This window comes from Heterocephalus glaber, unplaced genomic scaffold (genome assembly GCF_053883595.1).
Source record: "Heterocephalus glaber isolate CG9 unplaced genomic scaffold, H.glaber_assembly_v1.0 deba00000943, whole genome shotgun sequence".
In the NCBI taxonomy this organism is placed as follows: domain Eukaryota; kingdom Metazoa; phylum Chordata; class Mammalia; order Rodentia; family Bathyergidae; genus Heterocephalus; species Heterocephalus glaber.
In genome coordinates, this window is record NW_028258175.1 from 5,269,662 (window position 1) to 5,290,386 (window position 20,725).

General features: G+C 43.2%; 2 long non-coding RNA genes across 2 annotated transcripts; both read left to right on the forward strand.

Annotated features, from left to right (window-relative positions):
- Positions 1-1,833: 1,833 nt before the first annotated feature.
- On the forward strand, positions 1,834-9,174 carry LOC147828643 (uncharacterized). The gene is made up of 3 exons (XR_015450408.1): positions 1,834-1,922; positions 6,615-6,744; positions 7,587-9,174. It is a non-coding gene; the product is annotated as an uncharacterized LOC147828643 (long non-coding RNA).
- Positions 9,175-12,394: 3,220 nt separating this feature from the next.
- Positions 12,395-16,523, forward strand: LOC110344208 (uncharacterized). Its single transcript, XR_002386635.2, has 2 exons — positions 12,395-12,978; positions 16,272-16,523. It is a non-coding gene; the product is annotated as an uncharacterized LOC110344208 (long non-coding RNA).
- The last annotated feature ends 4,202 nt before the right edge of the window (positions 16,524-20,725 follow it).

Genomic DNA, 20,725 nt, shown 5'->3' on the forward strand with positions numbered 1-20,725 from the left:
AAGATGTTTACAAATATTTAGACAGAAAAACAAAGCCCTTTTCAAAGAAACAGAATTTAGCTAGCTTTCTAAATCTGGTTAAAATGAGATTTACTGAATTAGATTGGTTGAGATTAATTTAAACTGATCTAGTAAGGTGCTGTTTTTGTGCTTGATGCCGTAATCATAACTAAAACTCATTTTTTGCTTATACTTTGATTTAGTTCTACTTTTCTGGTGTTGAGATCAGTGACAGACATGGCCATTAGACCTTGGGGACCTGGAGCACGAACTTTACCACCAGTGATTTCGCATTGTCTGGGCTCCTAATCTTGCTCCACTCCGTGAAAGTGGGACTCAAGAGTCGGAGTGTCCTGGTGGGCAGGTGGAGCCTCATCAGTGCGTCTGGCACACAGGCCACACAAGTAGACAAACACATACCATGCATACTTGTTTTTCCTAGGAATTGAGAGGCTCTAGGTGAACAGGAATGAGGATGTTACTTATGCCAGAGCTGAGGCTCAGTGATGAACTTGAAGAAGTTGCTTTCTCTTGAGTGACTGTGAGCGATTCATTCACGGCCCAGATACGAAATATGAGATCAGTGCCTATGTGTGCTGGGCAGTCAGTGGTGATGAACTCAAAGTCTGTGAATGCAGGAGGTTTACAATAAATCAGAGAAATCATTGAGACATGGTCTTGCTGTGTACTCAGGCTGGTCTTGAACTCACTATGTGGGCTAAGCTGGCCTCAAATTTAAGACAATCCTGCATCAGCCTCCCAGGTGGTGAGATTAGAGGTGTGTGCCACATGCCTGGCCAAAAAGTCATGTAATTTTAGATACTCACTTGAATCTTGGACCCAACAGTTGCTATGTGACTCTAGGAAAATTCCTTAACTTCTCTTGCCTTTGGTTCCCTTTAGGCCCTGCTACCAGGGCCCTATGTGTCTGTTCCCACAAGGCCCTGTGCGAGGTTTAATACTCTGCTGTCACCATCTTGATATTCTTTTTTTTTTTTTTTTTTGGTACCAGGGCTTGAACTTGGGACCTTGCGCTTGCAAGGCAGGCGGTGGAACCACTGAGCTAAATCCCCGGCCCTCTTTTTACATTTTGAACATGGAGCTTCTCATTTTCATCTTGTCCTGAATTCCACAAACTAGATAGCTGTTCTTGGTTTCTTGGTCTGCAAAACAGAGTCAAAATTGTATTTTCTTTGAAAGAGAATGTAGAATGGAGGTTACCTGGGGCTAGGATGGAGCAGGGAGAGAGCAATAGGGAGGTCTTCAGTGGATAAGGAGTTTCCATTTTGCAAGATGAAAAAGTTCTAGAGGTTTATTGCACAACGACATAAATATACTTGATATTACTGAACTGTACACTTAAAATGGTTAATGATACATTTTATGACATGTGTAAAAAAATTAAAATTAAGTTTAAAAAAGATTCTTAAAATCCCCAAAACAAAACAAAACAATATCCTTGTCAGAGAGTTGTTACAGCAATTTAATGACCATGCAGGTCATACACAAGCATGAACATTGTTTGGGGAAGTCAAGTGGAAAATGCTAGAGAGGTATCTTGAAGTGCTTCCCACCTGGGTAAACATAATCATAACAAAGCATTCCTGGCTCACTTGTGTTTGCCATGCATTTTGTACTCATGGAGCCCTATGCCAAGCATTTTCATCATATTTGCTCTTTAAATCCTCCTGACAAGCCTGTGAATAGGTCCCAGTATTATCCCCATCTTGCCAATGAGTTTCAGAGAGGTGAGGTCACATGTTCCAGGTCACACAGGAGCCATGGTTTTAAATGGGTGTGTCTGGCTGGGGAGAGCAATCTCTTGACAACTGACTCTATTTTACTGCTTCCCACAGCAGACAGGCAGCCACAGTCTCCTCCTCTGAAGGGGCCCTGAGGAGGGGGTCCGATCCCCAGTAACCGTAAGCCACCCTGGCCCTCCGCCAACAGACGGCCTCCCGCCAGCTCATCCTATAATCCTTGCTCTCATGTCTTTATATCCTGTCTCTGCTTCCAGACTAACTTCCACAGGGCACAGACCTTGTCTGCCCCATCTACATCTTCCTTGAGGCACTTGTAGGAGATGAGTTCTTATGTGTGGAGCCCTGAAATGACCCTTGATAAGTCCCCGAGTGGCTGCTCCCATGGTGACAAGCTTGATAGTTAAAGGAAATCAGTGACCTTGAATCTCGCTTGGGAAGGCACAGGTGGGAAGCCCTGGGTTACCTGACCATCTCCGAGGTTCTGGGCATAAAGACATGATGGTCCCCAAAATATCTGCCCTCTCTCCTCTCCCAGGCTCTGCACCCAGGACTGCAGATCCTATAGATGTGGGGAGCCATGCTATGTGCCTAATGTTTGCTACATCCAATCAACTGTGGATTGAAAATAGTCCAGGCAAGGGCGGGGGATTTAGCTCAGTGGCTCCACCGCCTGCCTCGCAAGCGAAAGGACCCGAGTTCGATCTCTGTTACCCCCCCACAAAAAAAAGAAGAAAAAGAAAAAATAGAAAATAGTCCACGCAAAAAATTGTGTCTCTACTGAGTAGGTACACACCTTTTTCTTATCATTATTCCATAAACAATATAATATGATAACAATTCACATAGCATTTATATCATATGAAATAATACAAGTAATCTGGAGGTGATTTAAAGGATATGTGAGGATGTGCACTGGTTATTTGCAAATATAACCCCTTGTTATATCAAGATTGAAGTCTGATATCAAAGGTGGACCCTGGAACCCATCCCTTGATACTTCTTGGATACTGTATCTCCTTTATTGTCATAATGACCCCCGGAATGAGGTCTGATTCGTCTCCCTATTTCCCAGAGGAGCGTGGCTGAGGCTCAGCGAGGGGATGCCCATGTTATACACCCCTGAGATGAGCCCAAGGTCTGGTAGTGATGGAGCTGTGGTCAAACCCTGAGGGTGAGATTCCCTATCCCTTTGAGGTGCTGCCTGCCACACCTGTGGCCTGTGCCTTGTCATGCTTTGCTGGTTTTAATCCTGGAGAACACGGAACTAGAGGGGCAGGGCAATGGGAGAACGTGCAGATGGCAGAAGCATTCATTCACCTTACACATGCCTGCTGAGTGACAGGTCTACCTGGGCGTGGTTCTGAGCACTTGGGACACAGCAGTGACCACTGCAGGCAACATTTTGCTTTCCTGAAGTTTCCATCCTAACGTGGGAGAGAGACAGTAAGCAGCTAGACGGGCAAAGCAGACACGGTACCTCTAGAAGGTGATAAGTGCTGGGAAGAAAATAAAATCCGGTTGAGAGATGGCAAGTGTGACTTAACACTGGACTGTCAGGCTGGACCTCTTTGAGGAGGTGACATTTGAATGGTGAAACTTAGCCCTGTGAAGTTCTAGGAGAAGAACTTTCTAGGCAGGGTGAACAGCAAATGAAAAGTCCCTGAGATGATCAAGGGAAAGCCAAAAAGTTCAGTCTAGCTGATGTGTGGTTAACAGGAAGGGTGTTGGGCTCAGGCCTGAGAGATAAGCAGGGCCAGACCCTGTAGGACCATAAGAGCCATACGAACACATTATATTTAAGAGTAGAAGGGGCCAGGGATTTAGCTCAGTGGTTCCACTGCCTTCCTCACAAGCGAAAGGTCCTTAGTTTGATCCCCGGTACCCCCCCCCCCCCGCCAAAAAAGAGTAGAAGGCTTTAGATGGGGATGGAAATGCAGGACATTGCTGTTTTCATGTTCAGAGCGCTCTGTGTACAGCTGGTACTGTGTGTTCCTAAGGTGTCCAAGTTACACCTGAGCTGTGAAGACTTTGGAGAGCATCTTGGGGGGCTCCAGGAAGTTGAGGGGCCCAGGTAGCCAGATGTGGTTATTTAGCAGGCTTACACCATGGCTCACAGCGTCTTCGCTAGTGGTCACATGACCAGGGTTATGGCTTCAGACCGGTGGGGAAGGATGGACCATAGGACAGATGGTGCTTCCTGAAGCTCCTGGAGCCTGTTCCGCCTGTCAAGCAGGCTGGTGATAAAGATCTGTCAGGAATGGGTCAGAGGCCTGGAACCTGGTAGAGGGCCCAGAGGGGTTGCAAGGAGCAATCCTCCCTAGTGAGTCAGGATGAGGGACACTGGGAGGGGAAGGGAAGGCTCATATTTCAGCAGTGACTCTGTGCCAGGGCGTGGAGCTTTTTCCAAATCCAGAGGCTGGAGATTCTGATTGAGCAGGTCTTTGGGTGGGGGTGCTGGGTAATTCTGATGCACAACCAGTGTAAAACAACAACGACAACACTGCATTTGTAGGTTACACGTGGTCAAGGGCACCCAGGAAGGTACTAATCAGCCACCGTTCCAATCTCAGCTCTCCACGTACACCATGAAAGCCACCAAGCAACTCACATATAAACTCCTTGTGGCCGCAGGGATGTCACTGTCCAGTGCAACTGGTATAATAGGACCTCGTTCCCAGACTGGGCAGGGGACAGAGCACGTGCGCTGCCTGTATGTGTGGTTAAGTGCCATGCACATATGGGCCATTGTTGTATATGTCATTGAACTTCACAGTATCTCTGCGAGAACAGTATCATTGCTCTTTACAAATGAGAACTGAAGTAAAGTGACCAGTCTCACTCAGAAAGTAGTTTATTTTCCACACAAACTTCCATCTCAGAACAACACATTCCATCTCCAAATGCTCCAGTGATCTGGGGTTCGATGCCCCCTGTTATCCTCTGCTGTGGAATAGGAAGCCATAATAGTACCTTTGCTGCAGGGATTTTTAGGTGAAATGTGGCAGTTGAAAAGACAGACAAAATTCTGGCCCCAGCTATGAGGAGAAGCCCCTCCCAGATCAACCCTGTGCACTTAACAACTATAAACTCTGCACGAAAAGTAGGAGAGGCCTGTCTGAAGACATTAGAGAACTCCCAGAAACAGGCAAGTGCAAGAGGGGTGTTGTCACTTCAAAGAAAGGGCTGGAATTAGGTGAATCCCCCATGGCTGAGGGCAAAGCATGTCTGTGGAAGAGGCAGGAGTGGCTGAAAGTCTGCTAGAAATCTGATCTTACTGGCCCGATGAGCCAGAGAGCTGGGCATACACCAACAGTCTCTGGAAAATAAGTGGTGGGGTGGGTGGGTGAATCCCGGAAGGTGGGAGCCAGAGAAGGGCATCCCCGAGCTCCGAACATGAGCTCTGTCCGGAACTCTGGCGGGACATTTGTGGGCAGAGTGGTTCCAGCTAAGACTAAACAGACGGAACTGACACTCCACTGCCGGCCCGCACCCAGGGTGGCAATCTACAGTTTGAGTTCAGCCAAATGAACTGTCTGCTGAATAAAAAAAGAAAAGAAAAAGAAACGAGACAGCCTGCCATGTGCCGATATGGAAAAGTGTCCAAAATATATATCGTTAAGCGAAAAGCACAGTAAAAACCAGTCTATAATAGCCTACTAAATTATATATATGTGTACATAAATTATATACACATATACATGCATATATACGTACGTACCTGTAAATATATAGAACGTTTCTGAAAGGCTAAAAGGATTCACAAGAAATTAGTAGCAGTGAGTGCCTTTTGGGAAGGGAAAATGGAAGTAGGTGATTGTTTGAACAAAGAGAGGGAGAACCATATTTTTTCTTTAAAAAAAATCAGGTTCGCTGAGGTATAATTTTCAATCTGCCTTTTTAGTTTGTTTTCTGGGTTTTGGCAAACACATACAATCGTGCAACTACTACCACAGTCAAGATGTAGAGTATTTCCTTCTCTTTTTCTCCAAGATTCCTGGGTGTCTTCACAGTCAATCCCTTTCTCTACCTCCAGCCCCTGACAACCATTGACCTATTTTCTTTCTTTCTTTCTTTCTTTCTTTCTTTCTTTCTTTCTTTCTTTCTTTCTTTCTTTCTTTCTTTCTTTCTTTTTTTGATACCAACAATCAAACTCAGGTCCTTGCACTTGCGCAGCAGGCGGTGAAACCACTGAGCTAAATCCCCGGCCCTCATTGACCTATTTTCTGTTCCTGCAATTTTGTCTTATCAAATCATGGAATCCTATACTATGTAGCCTTTTGAGTATGGCTTGTTCCACTTAGCGTATTGCATCTGTTACCTTTTTGTAACAGCAGCTCATCACTTTTTTTTTTTTGGTACCGGGGATTGAACTCAGGACCTTGCGCTTGCGAGGCAGGCAGCAGCACCCCTGAGCTAAATCCCTGGCCCAGTTCATTCCTTTCTATTGCTCAGTAACCTTCCATTGTGTGGACCTCCACGCAATGCTTATTCATTAGTTGAGGACATCTGAGTTGTTTCTTGCGTAGGTGTGTGTAGGAGCTTATGTTTTCATTTCTCTTTGCTACCTACCTGCGAGTAGGGCCTTATGTAAGTATATATTCAACTTCACAAAAAATTGCCAAACTCTTTTCCAAAGTGGCCCCATTTGGTACTCCCATCGGATGCTATAGTTTGGATCTGAAAAGCTCCCCAAAGACTTGTGTATTATGGGCTTGGTCTCCAGCCCATGCAGTACTGGGAAGGGGTGGAACCTGTAGGAGGCAGGGCCTGATGGGAGGAAGTTAGGTCATGGGCTGTGCCCTTGAGGAGTCATGGGAACCTGGCCCCTTCCTGTCTCTCTTTGCTTCCCAGCTGCCGTGAGGTGAAGTCCTCTGCCACACTGGACTGTGCCTGAAGCAATAGGACCAAGTGACCATGGACTGAGACCTTGGAAATACTGAGCCGAAAGACACCTTTCCTTCTTTCAGGTTGATTCTCTCAGGTATTGGATATTTTATCACAGCGACAGAAAGCTAACACAAGAAATGTATAAGACTTCTAGTTGGTCTACATTTTTGTCCATACTTGGTATTGTCAGTTTTTTCTTTATAGCCACCCCAACAAATATGTAGGGGTGTCTCATTGCTGTTTTAATCTAAATTTCTCTCATAATCAATAATGTTGAGCATCTTTGATGTATTTATTTCCAGCTATGTACTAAACGAGAGAACTCTCTGAAATTACCTCTTTACATATAATTCACATAGCATAAATTTCACCCTTTTAATATACACAGTTCAGGGGTTGTAAAACGTCACAGAATTTTGCAGCCATCATTGCTACCTAAGTTTAGAACATTTTTATCACTCACCAAAGAAACCCTGAACCCATTAGCAGTCACCGCCTTTTCCTGCACATCCATCTCCCTTGCCCTTACCCCAAGCTTAGGCAACCAATAACCTACTTTCTGTCTGTATGGGTTTGCTTATTGCAGACATTCCGTATAAGTGGAATCATATAATATATGGTCTTTGGTGTCTGGCATCTTTCACTTAGCATGATATTTTCAAGGTTCATCTATGTTGTAGCATATGTTAATACTTGATGCTGAATAATATTCCAGCTTTTTATGGCTAAATAATATTCCTTTTTTTGAGTTTTGTCTATTCGTTTATCAACTGATGAACATTTGGATTGTTTCCACTTTTTGGCTTTTATGAGTAAGACTGCTGTAAACATGCATTTCCTGGGGTTTTATGGATATACCTTTCCATTTTCACAGGCCCATATCTAATAGTTGAATTGCAAGGGCATGTGGTAATTCTATCTTCCATTGTCTTCCAGGCTGAAGAATCATCATACTGTTTTTCTCAACAGCTGCAGCATTTGACATTTCTCTCAGTAATATCTGAGAGTTCCAGCCTTTCCACATCCTTGCCAACACATGTTATTGTTCATTTTTTAAAGAGCTATCTAGTGAGTATCATATGGTACCTTGTTATGGTTCGTGTCTGGATGTCCCCCCAAAGTCTCATGTCATAGGTGCGGCTTTTTCAGAAGTGGCTGGATCTAGAGTGTGTGACACTGGGATTGATTCATGGGGCAACGCTAGACTCAAGGGCACTAGGATTAAGAGTGCGAGTGCTACCTGCCCCAAGTAGTCTGGGTAAGATAAGAGGGACAGAAAGACGCTGTTAAGGTCCTTTGTTGCTTTTGCTGTCTTCTACCTGTCTGCCATGTCACCCTGCCTGGGAGCCAATCAATTAAAGACTGAACCGTCTACAAACTGTGAGCCAAATAAACCTTTCCCCCTTTAACTTTGCAAGTCAGGTATTTTGTCTCAGCAAGGAGAAAAGTACTATGACATACCCCATTGTGGTTTTGACTTGCAATTCCCTAGTGACTAATGATGTTGAACATTTTTTTCTATGTGCTTATTGGCAATTTGTATGTATTCTTTGGAGAAATGACTGGTCAAATGTTTTAAAAATTTCAAAACTGGGCTATTCGTCTTTTTGTTGTTGACTTGTAAGAGTGCTTTGTATTGCCTACATACAAGTTCTGTGTCAGATATATAATTTGCAAATATTTCCTCCCATACTGTGATTTGTCTTTTCATTTTTTTGACGAAGTTCTTGTGGTACAAATGTTTCTGATTTTTATCACATTCAATGTATCTAATTCTTCTTTTATTGCCATGCTAAGAAACTCTTCCCTGATATTTCTATGTTTTCTTTTAGCAGTTTTATAGTTTCAGTTTTTAGGGTTACGTATGTAGTTCATTTGCACTTAAGTTTTTTGCATGATGCGACGTAGGAGCTCCTTTGTTGAAAAGCCAGTTATTTCCTCATTGGATAAACTTGGCATCCTTGTCAAAATCAATTAGCCATACATATAATGTTATTTTTGAACTGTAAAATCTGTCACATGGATCTATAAATCTGTCTTTAAGCACATTCCACAGTGTCTTGATTACTGTAACTTTATAGTAAGATTTTAAATCAGCAAGTGTTCTTTTTCAAGACTGATTTGGCTATTTGGGGCCCTGTGTTTTTCAATATGAATTTAAAGATCAGCTTATTAATTGCAAAAAAGCCAGCTAGAATTTTGAAAGAGATTGCATTGAACTTGTTGATCTATTTGGGGAATATTGCTATTTTAACAGTGTTAAGTCTTCTGATTCATAAATATGGAAAATCTTCCCATTTAGTTAGTTGTTGCTCCTTCTTTCCTTCCTCCACCTCCTCGTCCTCCTCCTTCTCCTTCCTCTTGGAATTAGAGCCAGGGCCTTGTACATGCTAACCATATACTGTACCACTGAGCTACATGTCCAGCCCCTAGGCATCCTTTAATTACATTCAATGACATTTTATAGTAGTCACTGTACTAGTCTTGTTTTTGTATTGTTAAACTTGTTCCTAATAATTTTATTCTTTTTCATGCTATTGTAAATGCAATAGTTTCCTTAATTTCATTTTTGCATTATTCATTGATAGTCTATCTGTCTTCTTTGGTGAAGTGTCTGTTCAGATATTTTGCTCATTTTCATTTTCATTTTCATTTTTTTTTGGTACCGGGGATCAAACTCTGGTCCTTGCGCTTGCGCAGCAGGTGGCGAAACCACTGAGCTAAATCCCGGGCCCTTTTGCTCAATTTTAAATTGGGTTTTCTTTTTCTTCTTAAGTTTCTTTTTATTTTTCTTGTAGATATAAAATGTATTTTGCAACACATCTATGGCTTATTTTTTTACTTCTTTAACAGCATTTTTCAAAAGGCAAACATTTTAAATTTAGATGAAGTCAGTTTAGATGAAATCTTTTATGGATTATGCTTTTTCTGTCTTTAAGAATGTTTTTTGCCTAAGTCAAGGTAACAAAAGTTTTCTCCTAGAAATTTTATGGTTTTAGGCTTTAGGTTTAGGCCTGGTCTCCCTCTTGGGTTAACTTTTTGTTATAGGTCACGGGTTACTCTTGCTGCTTTTTGGCATGTGGATTTGCAATAGTCTTGGCACTACTTCCTCAGAAGGCTACTTCTCCCTTGAGCACCTTTTCTCTTTTGTTGAGAGCAACTGACTGAAAATGTTTATTTTCCTTTGTTTTTATTTTGAACAAAATACTTATATTTGACTAAACATTAATTTTTACACAAAAGTACACAAAACGTATACGTCCAGTTTAAAGAATAATTGTTAGGGAATATCGCCCTGGTGACTTTCCAATCACAACCCCATCCTTCTCTCCAGAGCACCTACAATTTTGATTTTGAAATGTGAGCCCCCTTTGTCATGTGTGTGTGCATCTTTAAATAACATAGTTTAATTCTGGCTGTTATTTCTGTGTAAAGAAATTTTAATTGTGATAAAATGTGCACTGAATAAACTTTACCATCACAGCCGCTTTGGAGTGTATAGTAATGTACTGTTACATACATAGTGCTGCATAACCATCGCCAACATGCATTTTCGCACTTCTTTTCATCTTGCAGACCTGAAACTGTACCCATCAAACGGACAGTTCCACAATTCTCCGCACTTCTTTCTCTCTGAATGTACTGGTTTGCTTCTTGCTTCTTTTGTTTAATATGACTTTGTGGTGGTTGAACTTCATTGTGTCAGTTTGGTTAGCTTGGGAGTCACCGAGGTAATTGGTGGAGTACCCTTCTGGGTGTGTCTTGGGGGCACGGCCTCGGGGTCTGTTTGTGGTCACTCACCCACTCCTCTCTGGGGCTGTTTCCCTGCTCTGCTCCTTGGCTGCCACGAACTAAGTATCTTTGTTCTGTCACAACCTTCAGCCATGATGTTTCTGGCTTGGAGCTATGACCATGGATTGAATCCCCTGAAACCATGAGCCAGATTAAACCTCTCCTCTCAGTTGTGGATGTCAGGTATTGTGTCCCAGAAATAGGAAAATACAGGTGTTCATGAGAGTTTTGTACTTAATAGCGCAATTCATTCATTTTCATAACTATGTAGCAGAGCCCTTCAAAATGAGAGCATCCAAGAGATTAAAACTATTTTCATGGTGTTAAATATATATGTAGTACATAATACTAAGAAGCTGTCTGCCTTTTTAGACTTATTTCTAGTGTGTTATTTTTCATAACAATATTATTTATGTTAAGATGTTATTGATTTAGTTATTTTTAGATGAATAAATAAACATTTTAAAAGTCTCTTCAGTTTACATTTCTCATCTGTGAAAAACATATAGGTATAAGCCTTATAAACCAATGCTCTTAAAACAAAAAAACAAAAAAACAAAAAAACAAAACCAGTGCTCTTTAGGGTATTAAGTAGTTTTTAAGAATGTACGAGGTCTGAGATCACAAAGTTTGAGAGCCACTGCTGTATAGTATCCATTGACTGAACATACCACAATTTACTTATACATTCGACTGTAGCTGGACACATAAGATACTTCCAACAGCATTATGAATATTCTCTGACTGTTTCCTGGTGCACATTTATAAGAGAAGAGGAAGTGAATGTCTTCAATGTTAATAATGTCATACTGCTTTCCAAAGTAATTGCACCAATTCATGTTCCTACCACAGTAACCGAGTTCCTCCTGCTCTATATTCTTGCCTACACTTAGAGTTTCAATACTGTATCTTTTATTTTTGTCAATTTTATAGATGTATGATGGAGACCTACTTTCTCTGGGAAATTCGGGTATTTCAAATTTGGTTTCGTGTTTATGTTCAATTATAAAAAGTCCACTATATAACTAAAAAGAAAATTCCTCTTTATAAAATCACTTAAAATAACGTTTTTTTTTTTTTTGGAAAAAATATAGGATGTAAATATAGGATGGGCTATCCATGTGCATGTCTTTCTTTCATTTTTTTACTTCAAATACGGGTGAGTGAAAAACCTGGAATTTTAGCCCATGTGTTTGTTTCTCTTAACTCCATGCTCTTTCTGCTTCTCTTTAGGAGAGGATGGTGGCTAGCAGTAAATCTTTTGTTTTATTTTGATTTAATTTTAAGCAACGTTCACAATTAGATGCTGCTAATGGGTGCCCTCTAGTGGACTCCCACTGAGGCTGCTCCCACTAGATGGGGTTGGGGGTGCTACTGGGATTGGTCGCGAGGCCTTGGCCTAGAGCTACATTCCCAATCCTTTTTTCTATTACTTATTTTGAGACAGGGTCTCACTAAGTCCTAACTTGCTGGACTGGGCTCTACTTTGTGAACCTCCTGCCTCACCTCCCAGAGTGCTGAGATTACAGGTGTGCTCCTGGACTCAAGCAACCGTGGATTGAAATTAGCTGAAAAGAATTGCATCTACATCGAACATGTCCAGACTTTTGGTTGTCATTATTCCCTAAGCAATGCCGTAGAACACCTGAAACGATATAAGTCATCTAGAGATGATAAAGTATACATGAGGATGTAGGTAGCTTATATGCAAATACTACGCCACTTTGTGGAAGGCAGTGGATTCTGGAACCAGCCCCCTGACAGGGAATGAGGGATTCCCTGCAGGAACTGTATAAACATCCTGCCTCCGGCAGAGTAGCGTGTAGAGAACTTACATATCTTGTGGTGCTGGGGCTGGAACCTTGGGTCTTGGGCATCATAGGCAAGAACTGAGCTACGTCCCCCAGCCCCAGCAATGATACTCTTAGCTCTGCAACAGGGACAAGGTTTTGGGTGTTTTCAGCACCACGGCGCTGGCTACAAGTTTTGGGTTGCTATCAGACCCAAAGGGGGCGCAGCAGGCTTTCATCTAATGCTGTTTTTCTATCTCGGCACTACTGATATTTCAGGATGGGTCATCTTCTGTTGTCCTGTGGATTGTAGCGTGCTCAGCCACAACCTTGGTCTCTACCCGCTAGATGCCAGCAACATTCCTTCTCCTAGTTGCGAAGCCAAACATGTCTCCGGACACTGCCTCGCAAAATAGCTCCCGATCGGGCGGAGCGGCGCTGCTATCGAGGGCTGCGAGGCCTAGGCCCAGCACCTACAGCTCCTTGGGCTCTGGGGGTCAGCGGCGCCGTCATGAGCACCGCCTCTCGCTCCTCACCCGCACAGGGCACGCACAGCAGCCGTCCTGACCAAGCCCAGGCCTGTGTGATCTTTGTGCCACATCCATTCATCACGCTAGCCCCGCCTGGAATGCAGACTCCGCCTCCCCGAGAAGGGCCTTTTCACGCCGCGGAAAAGACTCAACATCGGCGTGCGTCCTCACTCTGCGGTCCCGGGAGTCCGTCCTGTGAGAATTCAGAAACCGGAGGTCAGTCCAGTTCTGAAGCTAAACAGCCGTTCCGTTGCCTTGGCACAAAACCCTCCACACCTGGGTAGGATCAGTGAGTGCTGCCTCCCTGCAGCAATGCCGCTCTGCCCCCACGCGCACCCCTCTCCCTCAAGGGAAAATATTATGGACCCGTGTGTGTTCCAGGGCCTGCAGAGCTTCAAAGCAGACTCCATCTGCGGCTGCTTCCTGCTTCCCGCAACCCCACGTCCGGGGAGTCAGTGGGGCCACCAGAACGCTAGACTGGCGGGGGGCGGGGGGGGCTTGCAATGGCACATTTTTCTCCTTTGAAAATGTGCCCCTTTACATCTGGCATACCGGTGTGACTGAGGGCTCTGACTCTGGAGTAGGACATCTGTACTCGAATGTTGTCTTCTTTACTTAGAAACCATAGTGTTTCTTAACGCTCTCTTGGCATCAGTTTCTTCACTGAAAAATAGGGGTGGTCCCAATCTTGTTAGTGGCGCCTTGTGAGTCGGCCCAGTGCCTGTGTTATGAGTTGGCCTTCTTCTGCGTGTAGCCCTCCCCCTCCCAAGGGTTCATATATTGGAAGCTTGGTCCTCAGTGCAGGGATTTGGGGAAATGCTGGAACCTTTAAAAAATAGGACGTTGCAGCCAGTGAGTAATCTCAACACTCTGGGAGACGGGGCAGGAGTTCCAGGCAACTTAATGAACCTTTGTCTCAAGATCAAAATTTGGAAAATGCTGAGCATATAGTTGGGTTGTGGAGCGCACCTGGGTTCAATCCCTAGTACCACAAACAAAACGAGAGAGAGAGAAAGAGAGAGAGAGAGAGAGAGAGAGAGAGAGAGAGAGAGAGAGAGAGAGAGAGAAGAGATTGTTGTCTTCAGAAGGGATTAATGCAATTCTCAGGGGACGTTGGTTAGTCGTCTTGAAGACTGGCTCCTCCTCAGTCTCTGACTTCTGGCCTGGTCATGTGACCTCTTCTGCAGAGGCTGCCAGCACCCTGTTGCCTTCTTCCCTCAGGCCCTCTTCAGAGCCAAGCAGAGGCCAGCACCGTGCTCTTGAATCTTTAAAAGTGTAAGCGAAATAAACCATTTTCTTTACACATTTCCCAGCCTCAGGAATTTTTTTGTAGCAACACAAAAGGGACAAATACAGTTTGGGCCTGAAAAATGTTCACCATTGTTATTAATCCTTTAATCAATACACGACTATTAGGCAGCAAGCGTTGTTCTAATGGGGATATGTAGTGTACAGAAAAAATATTAACTTCTGTTTTAATTATTACTGCTTTCCCACACTGCCAGTTGAATTGACCCACCAGCAAGTGGGGAAATACAGACTTTCTCAGAAGCACCAGTAGGCACCTGGGTGAGCTAAGGAGTAATATAGAGTACTGTCAGTTGGCAAAGCACCCGAAGGAAGGTGTTCTCACAGGTGTGTCTTTTTGTCTCCATTCCAAGAACACTGCTGTGCCTATTTTTGAGGAGAGCACAAGATTGCCCCAGAGAACTTTCTGTAATTATGGAAATATTGCATATTTGCACTCTCCAATATGAAAGCCAAGTGTAGGTGTTGAGCACTTTAAATGCAGCTTAGTGTGATTGAGGGATGGAATTTTACATTTTATTTAATTTTAATGAACTTACATTAAGTTTAAATAGCCTCATGTGACTAATGGTTACAGAATTGGACAGTGCAGAAGGATGATTATCACAGTGCTTAGAGTGATGAAAAGAAATATGATCCATAACCTAAGGTCCAATCTCTTCAGCTTGGAAAAACTCTGGGATATAAGAAAGCTGAGTTATGCCAAAAGCTCTGTTTGTCTCTACGTAACTTTTTGAGAAATCTTCAAACAATTTTCTGTGGTTGCTGTATCATTTCATACTCCTATCAGCAGTTTATGTGATTCCAGTTTTTTCACATCTTGCCAAAACTTATTTTCAGTTCCATTTTGGTTTGTTTTTTTTTTGTACCAGGGATGGAACTCAGGTCCTTGAGCTTGTGCAGCAGTCGTCGAAACTACTGAGCTAAATCCCCGGCCCTCCATTTTGTTTTATTGTGGCCATCCTACAATATGGGAAGTTGTGTGCAGTGGTATTTCATTATAGTTTGGATTTACAGTTTCCTAATGACTAAGGTGTCAAGGATCTTAAAAAATTTTTTAAAAATTTTTATAGGAAAATATTTACGGGGCAGGGATTTAGCCTCAAACTTGCATTCCTCCATGGCCAAAAGTGGTGGCTCACACCTGTAATTCTGGCACTTCAGAGGCTGAGACAGGAGGATTGCCATGAGTTTGACTCCATAGTAAATTCAAGACCAGCCTGAAGTACAAAGTGAGACCCTGTCTCAAAAAATATTGCCTTCCTCCTATCATGTCCTCTCGTGTAACTGGAATTATTGGTCCCACTGTGCCTGTCTTTAGGATCATTTATTGAAGAGAATATTCTTTCCCTTATTGAATTGTTTTGGAACCCTTGTTGAAAATCAATGGATGATGAATGTGTGGATTCATTTTTGGACTCTCAATTCTTTTCCATTGTTCTATATATTTACCTAATGCCAGCATCACATTGTTTTGATTACTGAACCTTTAAGCTCTCAAACTAAGAAATATGACTTCTCCAACTCAACATTTTCTTTTAAAGGTATTTTGGCAATTTAGGGCCCCTTTCATTCCATATGAGCTTTAGAATAAATTTCTCCACTTTTATTGAAAAGGTCTTTGGGATTTTGACAGGGATAGCACTAAATCTATTACTTTCAATAGCGTTGCCATATTAAGAACATTAAGATTTCCAATTCATGAACCTGGGATGTATTTTCATTCAGTTAGGCTTGCTTTATTTCTTTTATCAATGTTTTGTAGTTTTAATTGTATATGTGTTATGCCTCTTTGGTTAAATTTCTTTCTAGGTACATTATTCAGTATGATCCTATTATAAATGGAATTGCTTTCCTAATTGTATTTTGGATGATCTATTACTAACATATAGAAATAGAGAAAAAAAAGAAATAGAGTCACTTTTGTATGTCACACTGATATCCTGCAATCTCATTGAATTTATCAGCTCTACTAAGTTTTGGGTGTATGAATTCTTTAGGATTTTTTGTAGACAGATCATGTCATCTATAAAAGATAATTTCTTGTCTTCATTTTCAGTGTAGATGAACCAAGTAAGTTCCGGTGGCCAGAGAGATTTCAGGCAGAGTTAAGTGGCTTGCACATAAAAGTGCTTATGAACACTGTGGACTTAGAGTCCCTCATGCTTCACATTGAGTCTTTCATTCTTTCTTTCTTTCAGGTGGTGGCTCACTATTGCAATTTGTTTAAAAAATTGCATAGAAAATGAAGAAAAAGAAAGACAGGAAAAGAAAAAAGAGAAGGAAAGAAAATAGAGTTAATGGGATAAGCTACATCCCAGCTGCTTCAATTGGTCTTGAGATTATAATTTATCATCATGCACTATTCTCAGTTCTCAACTTTTGGGCAGAAATTTTTCTCATAAAATTCTTTTTTGTAGAGATATACTTCATAAACCATGAAATTCACTCTTTGAAGTGCAGTTCGGTGGTTTTTACTGTATTCTCACAATTGTGCCACTATCCAATTTCAGGATGCCTGCCTTTGCCCTCCGTACCCGTTAGCAGTTACTCTCCTTGGTCTCCTCTGCCCCACCACCCCTGACAACTGCCAATTTACTTTCTGCCCCTGTGGATTTGCCTGTTCTGGAAATTCCATAGAGATGGAACCATACAGTATGTGGTCTTTGCATCTGACATCTTTCACTCAATACTTTCTACGTTCATCCATACTGTAGCATATACCAGTACTTCATTCCTTTTTATGTCCAAATTATCTTATTGAATGGGTGGGTATACTACTGTATCTGTCCATTCAAGGTGGATATCATGGGTATATAGCTGAGAGTACAATTTCTAGATTATATGGTAACTCTATTTTTAACTTTTTGGGAAACTGCTAAACTTTTTTCCAAAGCAGTTATGCCATTTTACATTCCCAGCAGCAGTGTATGAGGATTCTATTCCAGTTTCTTCACATCCTGACCGATACCTGTTCTTCCTTTTGATTACGGCCATCATAGTGGATATGAAGTGGTCATCATGGCTTTGATTAGCATTTCCTTAATGATACTGAATAAGTTTTCATGTGCTTGTTTTGGCCATTGATTTTGCTGGTCTGGTGCTTTTAAATGAGACTTCATCCCTGAAGGCTCAGAGCCCCTGGTTTGGTTGACTGAAACAAACTGGGTTGCTGCAATTGCCTCTTCGCAGTTAAAACTGGGCCTGGGAACACCTAGAGGCAGCCCGTAAATCCTGTGACCTGCAGACATCACCTTCTCTGTCTTCATTGTGTAAGCAGGAACCTGGGGTCTTTTTGATCACTAGAGCCAACGAGCTATGCCAACATAACACCTCCTTCTTTTGCCTGGGGGGGCTACTGACACACAGAGCCCACATGACCAGGTGGCAGCATAGCTTTAGGTCACTGTGACTGCTGATAGGAGCATTTCTCTCTGGGGATCCAGGGGCTCCGGTTCAGCAAGAATTTAAGTTGCAGGGAGAAGAAATGGACTCCTTAAGTGGGCCACTGAGGATGATGGTGGCGTGCCCACTGCTCTCCTTTGGTTCTTGGGTTCATGCCCTCTGCTGGGGACTCATCACCACATAATGGCTCTTGGATGAAAGTATAAACACATCTCAGTGGAGAGCGCTCTAATGTGTAAGATGTCCTTCCAGAGTTGGTGTTCTAGTCATGCCTTTAAAGGTCCATTTCAGTCTTCTATCGAAGAGGCAGCTTCTGTACGATGTGGGATATCATGTCCATTGTCACCTTCCTTCACCCATAAAGAGTCCTCTGGCCTAAGGAAAAAAAAATCTATTGTGATGGTTAATCTCTTTTTATTTATTCTTATTTTTTTTTGGTACCGGGGATCGAACTCGGGACCTTGCGCTTGCACAGCAGGCGGCGAAACCACTGAGCTAAATCCCCGGCCCCTTATCTTAGGTATTCATTACAGTGACAAAAAGCCGACTACCATGGGCACTGTGGGAGTCTTTGGTGAGAGCGGTGCTCGGCAAGGTGCTATGAGCAGGAGAGGTCAACACATCCACACTTGGAAACTACATTGCTTCCTCTGGGGTGGAAGAGGCTCAGTGAAGTCAAGCTGGCCTCAGGAGGCGGGCTGGGCACCTCCAGCATGGCGCATACTGAGGGTTTAGTGTCACATGTGATGCTGACAGGACAAATGTTCGGCAGTGCAGTAGCTAGATCAGTCTTGGTGGAGGGAACCCATTTTGTTGGGCCTTTGCTGAGTCTACATCTCTGCCACCACAGTTACTGTCTTCAGGGGCCCACTGAGCAAAAGTCTGAACTATGAGGACACAGCTGGTACAGCTCCACTGGACAGGTCACCCCGTCCACCCCGTGTTTACTGCTTCCTTTTGGCAGATGTGTTCTTATGGGCCTTGACAGAGGCATGAAGCTTGTGCCCTTCCTACAAATCTGACCCTCAACATCTCTGATTCCCACTGTTGCTCCTTTAAGACCAACCATTTAGGCTGTGTACCACTACCAAGAAGTCTGTGTATGTCCTTAACTCAGGCTACAGGGGCTTGCTCAAGATTCCACTCCATGTATGGCTCAAATTGCAGGGACATTTGTACTGAGCTGGAACCTACTTGAAGCTCTATTTTCCTCTGGCCTTAATTCAAAACCAGTAGCTTTCTGACTTAGCAGGAAGTGGTATTGTTGTGGCAAAGAGGAACAGCTCAGTGCTATAGCCAAGTATTACAGGTCAGTCTCACAGCCAAGTGCCCCAGCCCTGAGGCACAGCTGAGCGTTACAGCTCAGTGTTACAGCTCTGGGTCACAGCTAACACAGTCTGGAGACTTGAGAATGTGATGGTCACTCGGAGAGGTGGAGAAAAACCTGTATTTTTTATTTTATCCTATTTCCCCCCTCAAGCCCTCTCCCCTCCCTATGTACAAAAGCTTTATTTCCATTTTTTCCTTCTGAGAAAAACCTTTATTATGTTGGTGGGCTCAGAGGAGTTCATACTTGAAGTCTGAGCACCTCACCAGAAATGAGAGCCTCCTTATATTGGGATCTACAAGGTAGGTGAGCATGCTCACCGAAGCAGAGGGGTGGAGTTACAGAATGATCCTGAAACATGCTGGGTGAGCATGCTCACTGAACCAGGTGGGGGCAGAGTTACAGAGCATTCCTGAAAGGCATAGTGGGCGAGCATGCTCACAGAAGCAAGGGGGTGGAGTTACAGAACAATCCTGAGAGGGCAGGAAGTTCAAACAGTTACAAAACATTTTGATACATTGGGCAGGAGTGCTGCCCAGCAGCACAAACTGTTGCACTTCTGGAACAAAACATTCTGTGGAAAAAACAAAAAACATGGAGACAAGGCAAGAGGCTGTCTCATTGTGTAGTATCACTCTATCAGCATCCCCAAGGATGCGGATGTGAATTGGGTCTAAAACTTGAAAGGATCTGCCTGGTGCAATGTCTTTTTCAGTGATAGGAAGTGAACAGGTGGTATTCTTTCCTTTATCTTGGAGGCGATCTCCCCAACCACCAACGTGGCAGCCTCCTGAATCTTTGTTTATCTAGCACTCAATGACAACCCCGAATGTCAGGTACTTCCTGCTCACTAGCTGTGATTGGCATGGAATCGTCAGCATAGTGGATCCAAGAGACATTCTGGGTGTCCAGAAGATCAAGGTCCCCTGAGCCTATATCATGACAGCAGGAGAGCTGGTAGAGTTCTGGGCAAGATTGCATGTCTGTCTGTCTACCCCAAGTGAATTGAACTGCCCATACCCTCCTTTCTGATCTGATGGGGACTGAAAGGAACTCAGCTGCCAGGCCAACAGCTGCATATCCAGTGCAGAGGCTGTGCTGATCTGCTGTGGTGAAGATTTCCAAAGTGTAAGAGGCAGTCACTGAAGGCTTTGTTCAAAGGAGTGATTTTATTTGTACTGGGAAGAGTGATTTGAATTCTTTGTGGGGAATAGATTGGAGGAGAGGCCAACAATAGCTGTAGTAAAACCTCATGTTCTGTGTCCTTCACGTATTTGGATTTGTTGGTTTGATGGGTGTGACTTTATTCCCTGAAATGAGGACTTGCGAGCTGAGATTTGACTGATGTATCGCTTAAGGTAAGTAATGCTGGTGCTGTAACAAGTGACCCCCAAAGCTCAGTGTTCTTTTGTTTTGCTTTGTTTTTTTGGTACCGGGGATTGAACTCAGGTTCTTGTGCTTGCACAGCAGGTGGCGAAACCACTGGGCTAAATCCCTGGCCCCCCAAAAGCTCAGTATTCTATACAACATTTTCTTTACATCATAATCCAGTGCAGGACATTCATTCGGGGACACTGCTATGGACTGAAATCCACCTCCCCCCATTCAAATGTTGAAGTCCAAACCCCCAATATGATGGTACTATATTTAGAGATGGGGCCTTTGGAAGCTAATTTGATTTTGATGAGGATGTAAAGGTGAGACCCTCTCATGAGGGATTAGTGCCCTTATAAGAAGAGACACGGTAGCATCCTTCCTCTTCATGGTCATATGAGGAGCTGGCTATCTGCCTGTCAGGGAGAGGGTCATCACCAGAACCTTACCATGCTGGCCCTCTGATCTGTGAGAAAAAAAATTGCTGTTGTTTAAGGCACCTGGCCTATGGTATTTTATTATGACACTCTGGGCTGACAATACAGATCC